The sequence below is a fragment of the Balaenoptera ricei genome, chromosome 15, assembly GCF_028023285.1.
Source record: "Balaenoptera ricei isolate mBalRic1 chromosome 15, mBalRic1.hap2, whole genome shotgun sequence".
NCBI classification, from domain to species: Eukaryota; Metazoa; Chordata; class Mammalia; order Artiodactyla; family Balaenopteridae; genus Balaenoptera; species Balaenoptera ricei.
The window spans coordinates 13,594,910-13,610,028 of record NC_082653.1 but is presented as its reverse complement, the minus strand read 5'-3'; the positions used below and the strand labels follow the sequence as shown (position 1 = coordinate 13,610,028).

The window sequence follows — 15,119 nt, the reverse complement described above, 5'->3', positions numbered from 1 at the left end:
GGGCTCAGTAGTTGTGGCAGGCAAGCTCTAGAGCGCAGGCTCAGTAGTTGTGGTGCACGAGCTTAGTTGCTCCACCTCATGTGGGATCTTCCCGGGGCCAGGGCTCGAACCCATGTCCCTTAGCATTGGCAGGCGGATTCTTAACCACTCAACCACCACGGAAGCCCTGCATTTGGTTCTCACCTTTCATGCTTTGATATTTTTAGGAGTCCAGGTTAGGCATTTTGTAGCATGCCTCACCATTCTGGATATGCCTAATTGTTTTTTTCATAGTTCTGTTCAGGTTACCTTTTTTTTTTTTTTGGCAAGAATACTACGGAGGGGGCGTTACATTTTCCCCACTGCATCATATCAGAAGACGCATAATTTCAGTTTGATCCATTATTGGTGATGCTAAGTGATAGTGACTGGTGATTTGATCGCTTGGTTAAGGTGTTGTCTGCCAGATTGCCCCAGTGCAAAGCCAGCTGTTCCCCTTTGTAGGTGCTGTGTACTCCGTGGGTTGATATTATACTTTGGGACTGAATAAATAGTGAATATACTATTGCCCAACAACCTTTCACCCAGTGATTTTAGCATCTAATGAACAGCCCCGCGGCTTCTGACCTTGTGCCTCAGTTTGCTCATTTGAACACTGAGTCTAATAGTGGTCCCTAAGGGACGCTTGTTTTGAGGATCAGTGCTTGGCACACAATAAACGCTCCATAAATGTTAGATATTACTGGACAAAAACAAGTATGAAAAAATTAAGGGCAAGACTAGGGTTGCACTCCAGTTCCCCTGACCCTGCCGCGGGCCCCAGGTGGTAAGTGAGCGAAAGCGGCCCCAGGGTCCACTCGGCCACGCCCTCGCGCCACGGAAGCCTGACCGGGCGGGACCACCCAGCGCCCCGGCCGCGCAAGGCCCCCTGGGACCGGTAGTGCTGGGCGTGGCTACGAGACTACATATCCCGGCGGCCCCCGCGCCTCGGCTCCCGCGGCTACTGCCTCAGCTCCTCCACAGCAACGGCGGCGGCCGCGGCTGCTGAGTTGGTGGCGGTGGCGGCGGCGGCGGCGGCGCAGCGGCTGCTGGCTGAGCGCTGAGCGGCGAGTTTCCGATTTAAAGCTGAGCTGCGAGGAAAATGGCGGCGGGCGGTGAGTGGAGATAAAGGAAGAGCGGCGGCGGGCAAGGGGGTGGAGTGCGAGGCGGAGGGAAGAGGGCGAGTCTCCCGGGCTGCGGCGAGCCGGCGGCTCCGGCTCCGCCGAGGCGCTGCGGGGCGCGCCGTGCGGGGGGCGCGCGGAGATAGTTTCGGGGTGTCGGGGCCGCGCCGCTTCCCCGCAGCCTGGGGGCGGCCCGCGGCCGGAGGAGGGGTGTCGAGGTTAGGCGGCAGCTGGCTTGGGAGTGCGAGGGGGGTCCCTGCGTGGAGGGGTCACCCCGAGGAGTTTTGGGGGGACCGCGGGGGTCCACTTTTCCCTCCTGTCCCTAAAGTTTTATCCTCCCGCAGCCCTCGGGGTGCTTTTGAAAGCTCCCCGCGACCCCTCCTCCCGCTGCCTTGGCGTCTCTTAGTTATTCGGAAGAATCAGGGGGAGGGGGAAGCCGCACAGACCCCCCCACTCACCCCCAGCCCAGCCTCCAAGTCGTACTGAGAATCGGGTTGGATTTTGTTGCCGTGTTTCCGCCTGCACTTGGGCATTTTAAATATTTTAACACGAATTATCTGCGGGATTTCCATTTTGGGCACGGGTAGGTTCTCAGCAGTTTTTCTCAGTAAAAAGGCATTTTGCTACCTCGGGTGTGAAGGCTGGGAAATAGCAAGTGGAAGTTAGTGAATTAAATTTGGGATTGGGCTGTCTTTATTATTACTCTTTTTTCTTTTCTCCATCTCTAATCTTCTTAGGTACATTGATTCAATTTGTGATGGTTTAAGTAGTTTGTCTTGCACATGCTTTAGAAAAACAACCCACGAGTAGTTGGAGGGCTTAGTTGCTTCCTAGGCAGTTTGAGGGCACTCAGGGTGGAAAAGTTAACCAAAAGAGCAGCTGTGAGAGGCAGAGAGCATCGTCTCGAAATCTCACTAGCAGGAGGAGTTCGAGCTTCTCAAATGGAAAGACACGAAAGGTCTGAAATTCTCTCGAAGTCGGAACTTTTTTTTTTTCTCTCCCCTTCCCGAATGTGAAGACTTCCTTCTTGCACTTTTTGAGCAGCAGCGCTTCAAAGCCAACCTGTTTTTGTTATTAAGCCCGTACCGTAAAGAAACAGGAAGGCGAGTACCAGCTGTCTTGCAGCGGTTTGAAATGGAGTTGAATGAGATGAGTGAGAGTGCTAGTAGTATTGAGTGAGATTGCTGCATCTCCTTGATTCAGACGCCTGGTCTCGGATCCACCTAACTGGTCCCTGGCTGCAGGAACGCATCAGTATTTGTTGCAGCAGGTTATTTAGAGGATGATGGAAAAAAAAAAAATCGTAAGTCTTGTGATTGCCGCATAAACCAAAATGTTAAATGGAAATGTGTAAGTTTGTGTTCTTGAAAACAAATTCAGTTATTGCTTGTTAGTTTAGGATAGGTTATACCCCATATAACTGGTCTAGGGACAACTGGGCGGGTACAAAAAGAAAACCGAGCCTCTGTCCTACCCTAAACCCTCCAGTTCCCATTCCCAGGAGGCAACGACTGTTACTGGTTTCTAGAGTATTCTTGGTTTTTGGAATAATTAAAGAATTTTCATTCGAAACACACCCCTGTTGGCTACCAAAAGCAGGGAAAAAGAATGAACCAAAGAAAGGGAAGATGGGGTGGGAATACTGCTTTCTCTTTACTGTCTTCAACAATTGTTGATGGCGATTAGAAAAGCTCTTCCAAACTTACTGCTTATGTTGCCTTATCTATTAGCACCCTTAAGGAAATAACAATCTGTCGGGCTTTAGGGTGAAGAACCCTGCCAGGGTTCATTGTTTGTATGTAAGATGAAGCCTCTGTAACATGTAAAATGATATTGAACACTATAGCTTCTGTTACTGGAGGTTGCTTCAGGTTCTGCATTTAAATGAGCAGTAATCTAGATTGCGATCCTAAATTATAGGGGAATTTTATGTATCGATAGAAATGACTTAACTGTCTAATCAGCATTAAAAAAAAAGGGCATAGCTTCTGGTATATGTTAGTACATTTTGGACATGAGGATTGTGGACTAAGTGGGAAGCTGTGATGTTTCTAGAGCAGTTATAGGAAATGTTTTTACCATAAAATATTCCTTCACTACAGAGGCTTTGAAAATGCATAACAACCGTAGCATAATTAACAGGATTTAAAAAAAATGTTTTAGAATGGTGGTTTTAAATTTATCAACACTGTTCATTAAAAAAAATTCAGTGATATTAAAGATTAGGGGATTAGGGATTATATTAAATATATTTTGAAAGTGAGTATGCTGTGTTTTCCCCATATAGAAATTATTTCTATACATTGCCACCCCCCACCCCCAAGCAGATAAATTAGAATTCATTCAATAAAGAGTGAATGTTCTGTTGGACCCTGGACCCTTTTTCTAGGAGACATGTAAATAAAAAATAGTTTCTGAAATGATTACTTACCAATGCCTTCTTGATTGGTCATTTGAAGTAAACTTTCTTACTATGTCAGGGACATATTAAAGATAAAAAGGTTTATTTTTCTTTTAAGTTCAGTCCTTTGAGCATTAGTAGTATGATTCTATATAGAATAGTTCCTTTTAACTTGAAGACTAGTAGGTTTTCGAGAAGTCTTCTAAAAGAATGACTTATATTTTAGTTTGGACAATAGGGTAAGATAAAAAACCCAAACTACTATTGTACTATCCCTAATTGGTGTTAAAATAAACGGCTTTAGGGTTTCTTTCTACAATTTTTTTAGACTACATAATTTCAAGCCTTGGCCAGAGGATGTGGACTACTTTTGAAAACTTTTAATTTGTTGCAAGTTTAGAATGAATATAGCTTCCAGTGACTGTCTACACAGCCAGGTGACCACAATTTAACACAATTGTTACTCTTTAAATGCTACCTAGGACTAGAAAAACAAGAGTTGTTGATCCTGATTGAAGAGGAACTGGAGTTTCTCAAGGGTTAAACTAGGGAGTACCTTTTCCAGTTTGGTTTGAATTTACTATACTCTGTGGTGTAGAATATTCCTTTTTTGCATTATTGAGTGGTTAAAGCTCTGGGAGCAGGAAATTAGTATTGGAAATGTATGTTAACTTTTCTTTTTCCTCATAGTTCAACACTTTAAGGAAATAGGTGAGTGTATGTTAGTTTAGATTCTCAGGGATAGCATTGAGGTTGAGTGCTGCAGTAAAATGTAGGCGTTTTCTTTTCTTTTATGAGTGCTTTTTGGGGTGGGAGAAGGGGATTACAAAATGAACCTTTTACAGTTCAGGTGGAGGAGGGGTTCGATTGTAATGAGGTTTATTCCTTCACTTTGTTAATGATAGCTAGGTAAATTCATTTGGCCCATTGGTTTTCTGACAGGGTTTCTGGGAGAAGATTATTTTGGGTTAAGGATGTAATTTATCTAGAGCCTAACCTTATTTTCAGCTCCCTAACAAATGATGGAATTGACTTGAATTTAATCGCCTTTCCCTTTCCTACCTTCTGGTGGAAAGTTGTTAAATGAACAGGAAAATTGCCAGAAGATACACAGCAGGAGTTGAAAGGAAGACCTGCAGTGTCTAGAAGGCTGATTTATCCACAAACCGGATAATCTTAGACTACATACTGCCAGTTCCCAACTTCGTCAGCATTAACTCAGTTTGGTAGGTTCTTCGGTCTAGGTCAATTTACAGGGGGGCAGTAATAAAGGTTTATTTAACTACCTATGTAGTAAACTTTGTGGCCTAGAGGAAAAGGAAAGAAGTCCGACCTAACTGGCAGAGGCTTTACCTATTTCAAAGAATGGTCTAAGAGCAAATGGACTAGTGTTTCCTGTTTGTCCCTTTTCCTATTTTTCATTAGGAACATCAGTGTCCTATTTTTTCTTTTCTGTTAATATTTTTTATTGATATGTTCTAGGAAAGAGTGACTTTACTGTTCACCTATGAAGGAATTCTTCAGAAATTTTTAATCTCTTTAGTTAGAGACTGCAAGTGAGCGTTATGAAACTTCACTTTTTGGAACGTAGGCTGACTAGATTACTAAATTTAACCTCTTCATCATCCACATGATGAGAGAATATTGGCCTGGGTATCCCATAGTAATGGATAATCTACTGCTCCCTGCTGCTTTGCTTTTGGTAGCTATGGCAGCTGAGTAGGAGTGGTAGATGGATAGATGGGAAAGGACTGCAGAGGTCAGCATAATCCTCAATTAGGATAAGCCTCATGGTTAATTGAACGTTGAGTGTACAGGTTAAATCCCATTATAACAAACTCCAGGGGACTAGCTAAATTATTTTGTTGTACTGGGATTGAGCTTTATTGAATATTGTTTGAAATAAATTGGTCTTTTTGTTTTTGTTAGAGATGTGGGAAAAATTTTTATTTGTTGCTTATGGCAAACTGTTTATTGTAACAATTTGACAAGTTGTTACTCATGAGCCAGTGTGTTTCACCTTCATTTTTAATGCTTTTGCCTTTAAAAAGGAACCCACTGTGAGCTAAGCAGATAATTTATCCCCCATCCTCCCCCCATGTCTCTGTCTAGAGTAGCTCCATTAGTTTATCTCAACAACCAAATAAGTTTATTAGTAAGTACTACTGCCAAGATCCAAGTGTGGTCGTAGGAAATGGGAAATTCCCCAGGTTTCCAGGTGACTGCTGCTGGTCATTTTTTTTCTGCCCCTGAAAACTTTTAAAAATAAAATACACTTCATTTTAGTGTGAACTATTCTTTGTCAGTAATAATTAAGGTAACCCTTTTCTGTTCAGCTCAATGTAGTTTTAGACCTTTAGATTTCTATATGGTATTGTTAAAAAGAATGAGATGGTAAGGTAATCTTTAAGATTCTTCCATATAAATGTGGAATTTTTCAGAAATAAGGTTAATAAACATATGAGAAAAATACTGTTCTTATGCTTGGCCAGAAATACACTTTTTTCTTTCTGTCCTCTACTTTTAGATTGGTGTTTGTCAAACTTCAGGCATTTACATCCTACCTTCATATCTAAAGCTAACATTTTTAGTTTGCTTAGAGCATTTTGATTGGGTGCAGCAAGACATTTTTGAAGTCATTCTTTTAAATAGATGTCCCATGAAGGAGGGAAAATCTGAAAGAGGGAATTTCAAAGCAACCCAACCAGTGTTTTGAAAGTTCTCAAGTCTGAAGAATAATGACTGACTAGTAGGCAGGAAGCCTGCAGTTGTATTGTGGTATTGTTCCTCCATCTTGTGCATTTGAGAACTTGAGTACAAAAGAGGAGAAAGCTTGGGGAAGGGGAAGAAAGGGTTTTAACATACAAGAAAACGGGAGGGGGGAGACTTTTAGAGTAAATATTCTTTGCTCTTCTGTTTAAGTGAAATCTAAAACCAAGTAATTTTTACTTTGAGAGGAAATTTTATCAAAATCTAAGTGTCCAAAACCGACATTTTTATAAATGAGAGTTAATTGTTATTGGTGGAAAGAGCAGTGTGATCATATGCTCACAGTTTTAAAACAATTTTAATTAAAAAAAAAAAACCCTACACGTGAAAACCTTTAAATATTTCCCCCTTTGTTACCTGAGCAGTATCATTTGTTAGCTTGTTATTTTGAAAAGAATAGTACCAGTGAAGAGTTTGAGAATAATTTGCAAGTTTGTACTCTGAGATTGCAAATCAACCTCTCTAGGTCTGCTTTTAAATTTATAACACAAAGAGGTGGAGTATATGATCTTACAAGGTTCCTTGTATTAGAAAATCCTATAAACTTAAAACGTCGTATAGATATGTAGAATGGCCTTAAACATTTTTTTTTGGTCAAATATTAAATGGATTGAGCAGTTTATGCCAGATAATGGTGTGAAGATGCAGGTTTCTGTGCTGACTCATGAGTTTGGGGACAGGATGACTTTGAGATCCTGACTTCACTATAGTAATATATGCTACAAGGGCAAAATTTGTGTGTGTGTGTGTGTGTGTGTTGGGGGCCGGGAGGGAGAGACTTTTCAACCTCTTCCTTCTGGTGTAAGAAAATGAAGTCATATTTTCTTTACTCTCAGTAAAGCTGTCATCAGTGAAATGGATTATTGAATTTAAGTCACTCTAGAGTAGCTACATCAGCTTGGTTTTGTTTCTAGATTGAAATTTGGCAACTGTATTTGAAAATACTTTAAGGATAACCAAGTTTTCTCTTAACCAGATTGTGTCTAAATTTAGTCTACACACTCTCTGCTCCAACCAGACTCATCTCCCTCCTCTTTTACCTGCGGGTGGTGGTTGTGTTTTATGACAGTACTTTCATCCCATCCGAGAGAGTTGGCTCCATTGCTGTCAGAGCGAATATTTGGCTGCATCTAGGAAAATCTAACTTCACTAAGTGAGCAAAATAACTCCACACACACATTGCATCTATTGGAGGGTCAGTGGTATCTTTTCGTATGAGACAGGACTATTACTATATTAAGTTTTACACACAATTTCACTGGGAACCAGTAACGTTAATTCAGGAAGCTACTTTCAAAGTGCATAACCACATCTAGAATGGTGGAAGCCTTAGGTGTGTGGGCCCCAAATTAGGTGAACCTGAAACCATGAACTTGCCCAGGACCTTCAGTCTCCCCTTTTTTAACCATAGTACAAAATAGCTCCCACATGTGACTTCTAAAACTGACTTTCATTCCATTGTTCTCTTACCTATGAGGCCTTAAGCGTCAATCATTTTTTTTTTTACAGCTTCAGTCATCTTTAATTGGCTACTGCTTGGCTGCTGTCCACTCCGCCATAAACACACATACTTAATCAGTGTTTATTAAGCTTGTACTATTTAAGGCACTCTGAGAGTTAAAAAGGTTTTGACCTCCAAGTGCACACAATCAATCAGGTACTCACATCACTTCAGAACAAGGTAATCTGTTTTGCCTGTAAAGATCTTGGAGAAGTTCAGTGGAGGAAAGGGACCAGGTGATCAGGATGCAGGGCTTTGAAGAATGACTGATTTTATTATGGAGAGAGCACAGTTCCTCTTGGTGGGAAATCATTAGCAAGAGTGCAGAGATAAAACATTTCAAGACTTGATTATTTAAATATTCAGTTATGGGGGCTTCCCTGGTGGTGCAGTGGTTAAGAATCTGCCTGCCAGTGCAGGGGACTCAGGTTCGAGCCCTGGTCCAGGAAGATCCCACATGCTGCGGAGCAACTGAGCCCATGCACCACAACTACTGAGCCTGTGCTCTAGAGCGGGAGAGCCACAACTACTGAGCTCACATGCCACAACTACTAAAGCCCACGTGCCTAGAGCCCGTGCTGCACAACAAGAGAAGCCACCACAATGAGAAGCCCGCGCACTGCAACGAAGAGTAGCCCCCGCTCGCCGCAGCTAGAGAAAGCCTGCGCGCAGCAACAAAGACCCAATGCAGCCAAAAATAAATAAATTTAAAAAAATGAATTTATATTAAAAAAAATTCAGTTATGGTATTGAATAAATGATTTTGCTTTTGTAGACTCCTATTGATACCTTTTTCTTAAATATATTTTCATTCCAGTTTCTAAAAGTAGTCCAGACCCTTTATTTCTAGATTACTGTAATAGCTTTCCAGTTAGTCTCTGCCCTTTCCCTACTCCTATTCTTCTGCCAGTTTAAACTTTTTAAACATTTTGATCACATTTTTTGCTTAAAAATCTGCAGAGTACAATCCAAATTCCTTAACCTAATGTTCAGTTCTTATCACAGTCTTTTTTTTGTTTTTAATCAATCTTTCCCACTTTTGTTGCCCCTTGTTTCAGTCATGCTGATTTTTTTCTGCTCTTCTCCCTTGCTATCTAGTCTAGTCATAAGGCCCAGCTCAGATCCTGTCTCATATAAGTAAATTTCCCAGACTACCACAACTGAAAATATAATTCTTATTTCCTGATATGAATCTTAATTATCTCCTTCTGTGCATGAGTATTTATTTTTTTTAAGGGAGTTTTAAATTTTTTATTTCATTTTATTATTTTTAAAATTTATTTATTTATTTATTTTTGGCTGCATTGGGTCTTAGTTGTTGCGTGCGGGCTTTTCTCTAGTTGTGGCGAGCGGGGGCTACTCTTTGTTGTGGTGCATGGGCTTCTCATTGCGGTGGCTTCTCTTGTGGAGCATGGGCTCTAGGCACATGGGCTTCAGTAGTTGTGGCACGCGGCTCAGTAGTTGTGGTGCATGGGCTTAGTTGCTCCGGGGCATGTGGGATCTTCCTGGACCAGGGCTCGAACCCGTGTCTCCTGCATTGACAGGCAGATTCATAACCACTGCGCCAGCAGGGAAGCCCAAGAGTCAGTATTTATTGATTGGTAGGACGGATTCAGTCAAATTGTCTATTCTTTGAGATAGGGACCATTAGTTTTATAAGCTTTTAAAATCCTTTTTTCAGTGATACTCACTTTAAGTCCCCCCCAAATGCTTGGTGTTTGAATGTGGAAGTTTCTAGAGTTCAACTCTCAAGTCAAATTTTCTACCTGGAAATCGAGATAAAATTAGAGTCCTAACGATTTGCTTGGGACTTATGTCTCCCTCGAAGAGTTGGCCCAGCTAAATCGTGTCTGGGCCTTAGAATACCACATTCTGATTTGCCACTTGCCCTAGGACAGAGCAGTCCTTCTGTAAGTTGCTCAAATGTTTTTATTCAGTACCACTGTTCTTCAAAGAATTGTGTAAAATGTTATGGGCATTAAAATCCCTTTGTGATCTAGGAGTTTATAATCTAGTTGAGAACTGAGTATAATTGAAAAAACATATTTGCAGCAACATAAAGTGGTTCAGAAGTTCAGAGGAAGAAAAGGTCATTTTCAGCTGGGATTGTTAAGGAAACTTCATGGAGGAGATGGAGTAGATCTGAACGGAACTAATTGCTGCTTCTAATCTTCTCCCGTGTCCACTTCTTTTATTCTGTAGTGTTTACTTAACATAAAATTATAATGTTTTAAAAATTTCATTTAAAAATATATGTGAAAAAGTGAAAGTTAGGCTCCTGGTACCCCTAGGTCTTTGGTCATTATAGCTAAACCCCGCCCCCCCAAGGCTACTACTGTTAGAGGATAATTCTGTACGTGGGATTATGGATGTCTCTTTAGTTTCATTTTTTCTATTCTCTCCCCCTCCCTTTTTATTTTTAATTAACAAATGGGAGCTCCCACTATTTTTACTTAGCAAAAGAACTTGGAGAGTCTTCTATATCTCATATTTTGAAAAGGCTGTATAATATTCCCTTGTATGAATGGATATAATTTATTTAACCAGTTCCTCATTGCTGTTTCCAATCTTGTATTATTTTGAATGATACTACAGTGAACTATATGTAGATCTGTTTGCTGGTATGAGTATGTCTTAGTACAAAAATCTTGGCAATGAAATTTTTGAATCAAAAGAAACGTACATTTAAAACTTTAATACCTCTTACCCAGTTACCTCCAAAGAGGTTATACTAATGCTCTCACCTTTTGTCCATGAGAGTGACTGTTTCTCCTTTCTTATTTAATCCTTTAAAAGCTTGTCCTTTCATGTTGTTTGACTGCTTGAAGGCATGAAATCTTCTGTTGTTCTTTTGCAACTGAACTCCCATGGAGTTCCCATAGCCTTTCATAATATGACTCTAATCTACATTTCCAGCATCATCTCCTTAATTCTATCTGTATATCTTATACTTTATTATTATTATTATTATTATTTTGGCTGCGCCACATGGCTTGTGGGATCCAAGTTCCCTGACCAGGGATTGAACCCTGGCCCTCAGCAGTGAGAGCTCAGAGTCCTAACCACTGGACTGCCAAGGAATTCCCATATCTGTATATCTTATACTTCAGTTGCTATTGTCTCCTTTGCTCTACATTCCCCCTCTTACCCCAATAAAATTCTCTTCCCTGTGTTCTGATTCATATTCTTAGATATGAAAGATAAAAGCTACCATTTATCGATTGCCTGTGTGCCTGGACATTGTTCTGTGCTGCACGTACATGATCTCATTTAATAGTCAGGTTTTTCGATGCAGAGCCCTTTTTTTCTTCTTCAGATGAAGTCATACACAAAACCCTATTCAACGTAGAAAAGGTGAGTTTTTTAAAATTTATTTTCTAGGTTGAAATTTAAACTGCTTACTGGTTATAAAGACAGTGAAGATGAAACTTGTAATGGGTATGAGATTTGAAATTCGGTTATGAAGAGCTATTATGGACCTAAATCCATCTCTGCCTCGAGTTTATTTCTGTATTAAAAAAAACCCAACTCATACATAGATACAGTTGCAGATGGTCTCAGTTCAGAAATATTTTTTGAAATATGTAACAGGTGCACATGGGATAAATTCAAAAGGTACCAAAGGATATACAGTGGAAAGTAAGGCAACTTCCTCAGCTGACTTCCCTATCCCCTGCCCAGAGGCAGCCATTGTTACTCTAGGCATATAAATGCATGTGCTTAAAAACTTTAAGTTTAATGAATTTCTCCCATGTTTTGGGGTAAACTTTGTATTGAAGTGTAATATACATTCAGAAAAGTGCACAGTGCAGTCTGATAAATTTTCATAAAATGAACACCAATGTAACTGGCACTCAGAAGCCCTATTCTGGACTGTATACTTTTTAAATGATCTTGGAGAGGTTTCATATCTATATTTATAGCTACTAAGTTCTTTCTAATGGTTACACGGTGTTCCACTGTATGGATATATCATAATTTTTCCAGTTTCATATTACTGCAAACAAAGCTGTAAGTGCATTCATACATGTTTCTTTGTTCTCATGTTTTGTTATGAAGTATATAAAAATTTGTAGATGGAGAATGCTACTTTAAAGACTATGAATTTAAACTTTTTATAGATACTGCAGCTTGCTCCCTTTAGGGATTGCATCAATTGACAAATCCACCAGCAGTGTGTGAAGTGCCTGATTCCCTCATCTCTGAGTAGTATATTGTGGCATCAAATTTTTTAGTTTGAGAAATTAAAAAAATCTTTTCATGTGTTTCTTCTAGTGCTTTTTTGTTTTTCTTTAACATAAAATAAAAAAATATAAAAATTAAAAAATGTAAAAAAAACCCAAAAAACCCCAGTTAGGATGTCAAACTGGTAGCATAGATTAATGAGGTGATAGACTATAATATGTTGTAACTGTATATATTTGTTCCTTTTAATATATTTAAAGATGTTTAAAATGTACCTAGATAACATTTGGGTATGCTGTTTTAAATTTTAGAAATCTGCTTTATCTAGGTGTAATTTACTTATAATAAAATTCAATCATTTTAAGTGTGCAGCTTGAGTTTTGATGAACGTAAACGGTTTTACCATCACCACAATCAGGATACAGAACATTTCCATCACCCCAGAAAGTTCTTGCTCATTTGCATTCAGTCCTGTTCGGGGTTTTGTATTCAATCATCCACTGTTCTGCTTTCTATCACTATAGTTTGCTTTTTTCCTTTTTTCTCCAATTTTGAGGTGTAATTGACAGTTAATTAATTGCATATATTTAAATTGTACAATTTGGGTTTTGATGTATATGTCTACCCATGAATCCGTCATAATTACAATAATGGAAATACCTGTTACCTTTGAAGTCCAAAATCTGATCCCTCCTGTATCCCTTTGTAATCCATCCCTCTCCCATCTTCAGGCAATTACTGATCTGCTTGGTGTTACTAAAGATTAGCTTGTATTTTTGAGAACTTTTAATATATGGAATTATACATACAGTATGTACATTTTCTTTGGGGGAGGCTGGCTTCTTTCACTTATAGTTATTTTGAGATTTATTCATGTTGCATATGTTAATAGTTTCATTTCTTTTTATTGTTTAGTACTATTGCGTTGTATAGGTATATCACAAGTTATCCATTCACCTATTGATGAACATTTGGGTTGTGTCTAGTTTTTGGTTATCAAAAATAGAGCTTTTATGACATTTGTGTTGCAAGGCTTTGTGTGAACAAATGCTTTCATTACTTTTGAGTAAATGTCCAGGAATGGAATGGCTGGGTTATATGCTAAGTGTATGTTTAACATTTAAAAATTTTAAGAAACTGCCACCTGTTTCTCAATACGATTGTACCATTATATATTTCTCCCAGCAGTGTATGATAGTTCAGGTTGTTTCACATCCTCATCAGCACTTGGTATGGTCAGTCTTTCTAATGCTTGCCATTCTCGTGGGTATATAGTGGTAGCTCATTGTGGCTTTGAGTTTTCCTAATGACTAATGATGTTGAATATATTTTCATGTGCTTACTTGCCATTGGTATATCTTTTTTGTGAAGTGTCTGTTCATATCTTTTGCCCATTTTTGAGTTGGGTTTATCTTACTGAGATGTAAGACTTCTTTTATTCCAGATACAAAACCTTTTTTGGATATGTGTTTTAGAGATATTTGAGTCTGTGGTTTGTCTTTCCATTTTCATAAGTGTTTTTGGAAGAGTAGAAGTTTTTAATTGTTATTGGAATTCAATTTATTGATTTTTGCGTTGCATTTAAGAAATCTTTGCTAAAGATTTTTCTCATTTTTTTTCCTGTAAGTTTTATAGTTGTAGCTCTTAAATTTAGGTCTGTGACCTATTTGACGTAATTGTTGTATATGGTGTGAGATAAGAGGTGAGGTTCATATTTTGCTACATTGTATTGAACTTTTCCAGCACCATTTGTTGAAAAGGTTATACATTCCCCATTGAATTGATTTGGCACCTTTGTTGAAATTCAAATAGTCAAATATGTGTAGGTCAATTTTTGGAGTCTCTTCTGTTCCATTGATATATATTTCAATCTGTCTCTACTCCAGCCTTGAAATCAGATAGGGGAAGTCCTCCAACTTTTTCTTTTTTTTCAAATTATTTTGGGTATTTTAGGTCCTTTGCATTGCCATATATTTGTTAAAATCTTATCGATTTATGCAAAATGTCTGTTGTGATTTTGATTGTGATGGCATTGAATCAGTTGATCAGTTTGGGAAGAATTGATTTCTTAAAAATATTGTCTTCTGTTCCATGAACATGTTATATATATCTCCATTTTTTTTAGGTCTTCTTTAATTTCTCTTTAACAGTGTTCTGTACTTGTCAGCGTACAATCTTATATAATCTTTTGTCAAATTTATCACTAAGTTTTATTTTTTTTTAAATGTGATTGTAAATAGTATTTTTAAAATTTCAATTTTCAATAATTTGTATATATAAATATGATTGATTTTTGTATATTTCCCTAGTATCTTGTAACCTTGCCAAACTCACTTGTTTTAGCATCTTTTAGGTAGTTTGGTTAGGAGGATTGTATACATAGGTGCTCATGTTGTTTGTAAATAACGATAAGTTTTATTTCATCTTTTTCAATCAGTATGCCTCCTCTTCTTTTGTTTTTTTTCTTTATTGTAATGGCTAGTGCTTCCAGTACAATGTAGGGATTTTGATTGTGATTGCACTGAATCATTTGACCAGTTCGATCAATTTGGGGAGATAGGTAGCTTTGTCTTGTTCTCAACCTTAGGGGGTAAGTATTCAATCTTCCACCATTAAGTAAGATGTTAGTTATTATTTTTAAACTAATTTTTATTGGAGTATAGTTGATTTACAATGTGTTAGTTTCTGCTGTACAGCAAAGTGAATCAGTTATACATACACATATATCCACTCTTTTTTAGATTCTTTTCCCATATAGGTCATTACAGAGTATTGAGTAGAGTTCCCTGTGCTATACAGTGGGTTCTTATTAGTTACCTATTTTCTTTTTCTTTTTTTTCACTGCACAGCATATGGAATCTTAGTTCCCCGACCAGGGATCAAACCCGCGCCCCCTGCATTGGAAGCGCGGAGTCTTAACCACTGGACCGCCAGGGAGGTCCTAGTTATCTATTTTATATATAGTAGTGTGTATATGTCAGTCACAATCTCCCGATTTATCCCTCCCCCGCCTTTCCCCCTTGGTAACCATAAGTTTGTTTTCTACATCTGTGACTGTTTGTTTTGTAAATAAGTTCATTTGTACCATTTTTTTAGATTCTACATATAAGCAATGTCATATGAT

The 15,119-nt window shown here is 38.7% G+C and overlaps 1 protein-coding gene across 4 annotated transcripts in view; it reads left to right on the top strand.

The window, feature by feature from the left end:
* Nucleotides 1-972: 972 nt before the first annotated feature.
* The window catches only part of NCOA3 (nuclear receptor coactivator 3), a 120,371-nt gene continuing 106,224 nt past the window's right edge, over nt 973-15,119 (top strand). For 3 of the 4 annotated variants that reach the window (XM_059899035.1, XM_059899038.1, XM_059899034.1), the window contains exon 1: nt 973-1,133. The gene's annotated coding sequence lies outside the window, so the exon portion shown is untranslated. Of the gene's footprint in view, nt 1,134-4,732; nt 4,767-15,119 lie in introns of those variants that run through there. The other variant, XM_059899036.1, reaches the window with a different exon arrangement.